Genomic DNA, 3,180 nt, shown 5'->3' with positions numbered 1-3,180 from the left:
TATGTGACTTGATAATTAAGGAAAAAACATAGTTAAAAGAGCATGTTGATGGATATCATGTGACTTGATATCTGTTGAAGATCAATATGTTCAAATTCATGGTGGATGTTATGTGACTTAATATCTATGGATGTACCATAATCTTTTATGGTGGATATCATGTGACTTCATATCTGTATACACACCATAACTAGAAATAATGTCACAAGACTTGATTTTCTTATATATAGCTTGGGGATATTACTTTTCATATAAAGAAGAACTTATATATATGCACTTTGTCTTCCCTAGCTAAGAGGGAGTGTTCATGCATGTAGCTTCGATCGAACATTACTATGATAAGCTCATACATATGTATATATGTACAACAACATGATGCACACATTGTTATACACATATGCATACGTAAATGCTATTGTATTTTCCACTGTCTGAAACAAATGAGATATATGTATTCAGAGATCATTAAGGCATGATCGATATTATTTTTGGTTCCTTTGTTGTTTGAATCTTGATCGATCTATCCTTTATATTGGGCCGCAGGTGTAATGATTGGCTATACATTCAATTCACTGTGTTTATGGCAGTAACTAATCCTGAGTATTGGTTAACAATGAACGTGTATGAGAATGAATGTCCATGTCTCCAATTTGAGACATGGCAATTCATCCCCACACTTCTTCGTTGATATTTATCCAATCTGCCTAATGTAATCTTGGCATTGAAATCTATTAATGTAAGCACTCCAAAAGGATCAAAGATAATTATGAGTTTGATAATACTTCATTTATATTATTATTGCACTAACATTTACAAATTCTAGAAGTGATTCAAAACATTGGTGTTATTGTTTGTACCCGCAACAAAATTCTGCAATCAATCAAACCTGGCAATAAACTTTACAGAATTGACAGATCGTATCAAGTCGATTCAAATAAAAAGAATCCAAATGATCGACCATTACAAAGCCATATTCAAATTTTGAATGCTAATTAATTTCCACTAATTAGAGGGGTAACAACAAATAAAAATCTAGGTTCCACGAGAGCAGGAAAACACCAAGGACAGATTTGATCTATCAGCTCGAAGAAAAGTGAATGCTAGCCAATGTGAAAAAAGCAACACAAATCCAAATAGCCGCCAAGAAAATAGAAAAAATTGAATGTCAGATCACGAGGAAAATGTCAGAAAAACCGAAGCTATTACCCTAATTTTAAATTTGAAACCTTCTTGTGCCAATTAACTCTAAGGTTGCCTAAACAGAGGCATCAGATTTCATGTTAGAATAGTTGCAACAAGAGATATCGATATGACATGAATCAACATATAGACGGAAAATGGTGAAATGTTCTTGCAGACAAATCAAACGGCTACAAATTCCTGCCAAGCTACTTGCAAATTGGGTAAATAACTCGCTAAATAGGGAGATGTCATGCCTTAACAGGTCTAACTAACGCAAAATGATGATAAAATATGTTCGAAAGCAACGAAACTTGTAATTGGCCTTCTGAATGCAATAAATTTGTAGATCGAAGTGTCAATTAAAATAGAAGTCCCAAGCTGAGCTGTGTATATTGTAGTCGTTCTTAGCTATTAATTGTAGTAAAAAGATGCCAAATATAGAGTAGAATGCCTATGAGTATGTAAAGATCAACATGATAAAAAGGCTGACAATTATGTCAATTCGATTCAAATAATAAGCACAAACAGTAATTATTTTTCAATTGAATAGGAAATGCCTACAAATTCTTAGAAATACCCTTCAAAATCTCTGCTAATTATACCGACCCTGTCTAGATCAAAGTCATGCATTTTTAGGTTGAAATATTTTGTTAGAACACATAAAAAGTGATAATATTCTATTAACAATACTTTTAGGTTCCGTTGTCGTCTAGTCCGGTTAGGATATCTGGCTTTCACCCAGGCGACCCGGGTTCAAATCCCGGCAACGGAAATATGCAGGGTTTTCAAGAAGGCTTTTATTAATCACGCACATGACGAAACTTTTCTGAAATACGATAACACTATGGTCATGGTATTTATGTAAGGAGAAATGAATGTCTGGTTCAAAACTCGATTAAAACGCATTCTTCTTTTTGGTCCGTCAATAGAGTTTTGTAAAATTGCTAGTTTATCTTTTGTCAATTAAATATATGTTTGTTAGTTTCAATCATATATGACAATTTTGAAATAGAAACAGCGAGTATTGCTAAAATATTTCTTTTTAAATATTTTTTCCTAGATCATTAGGAGGAGGGTCTCGAGGGTTTAGGAAAGAGGACAAGAATTGTTCTTTCTCATCATGATGTCTTTGGAGTTTCTTTTGTTGTTGTTGTTGTTGCTGATCAGAATAATGTTGGTTCTATTCAACATGAAGTTGAAGAGTCTATTGTTGATAAGTAGGAGATAATTTCCACAGCAAGTCAAATTGTGATATTGCTATTAGGATTTAACTGTGTGATTTTTGAGTCAAACTCATTGACCCATGTTTCATGAGTAGTGATTCAACATAAATCCATCTCTCATGAGAATAAATGAAACACTTAGCACTCATTGGATCTAGGTGATGCTCACAGGGGTGAAGCACCGAGACTTCTCGAGAGGTCACCCATCCCAGTACTACTCCAGCCTGAGCGTGCTTAACTATGGAGTTTCCTCCATAGTTAAACCCAAAGCTTGCAACCCCATTTGCAAAACCTTCACCTAGTGTTGTGCCTTATGAACCATTATTAGAAAGCCCCTTACGCTCATCAATTGATAAGTAGGAGATTATTTCCATAGCAAGTCAAATTGTGATATTGCTATTAGGATTTAACTGTGTGATTTTTGAGTCAAACTCATTGACCCGTGTTTCATGAGTAGTGATTCAATATGAATCCATCTCTCATGAGTAGTCTATTGTTGCTAGAAATAAATTTGTGTATTGGTAGTGTGGTTTGTAAGGGAAGGTCTAATGTGGTTGACCCTGTCCGAATTAAGAATGGTGGTTCTAATTCTGTTGGTTGTATTACTGTTAGCCCTATCATTAAAGATGTTGTGGTTGTTGATTCTATCAGCTATGTTGATTCTTTTGCCTGACATTCTATGGCTGCCAAGACTGAGAAGGGATGGATTACAGTTAAAGGCAAACATTAGAAGAGGCTTCTATCCAACTCTTCTACTAAGGCCCATAAGTAGGGG

At 34.7% G+C, this 3,180-nt stretch overlaps 1 non-coding gene across 1 annotated transcript; it reads left to right on the top strand.

Moving 5' to 3' along the window:
* The first annotated feature begins 1,880 nt into the window (after window positions 1–1,880).
* On the top strand, window positions 1,881–1,954 carry TRNAE-UUC (transfer RNA glutamic acid (anticodon UUC)). Its single transcript has one exon. It is a non-coding gene; the product is annotated as a tRNA-Glu (tRNA).
* Window positions 1,955–3,180: the final 1,226 nt, after the last annotated feature.

The sequence above is a fragment of the Cupressus sempervirens genome, chromosome 4, assembly GCF_028749045.1.
Source record: "Cupressus sempervirens isolate cs-2001-9-10 chromosome 4, ASM2874904v1, whole genome shotgun sequence".
Classification (NCBI taxonomy): Eukaryota; Viridiplantae; Streptophyta; class Pinopsida; order Cupressales; family Cupressaceae; genus Cupressus; species Cupressus sempervirens.
Note: the sequence above shows the minus strand (reverse complement) of the source record. Positions and strands in the feature narration are given on the sequence as shown.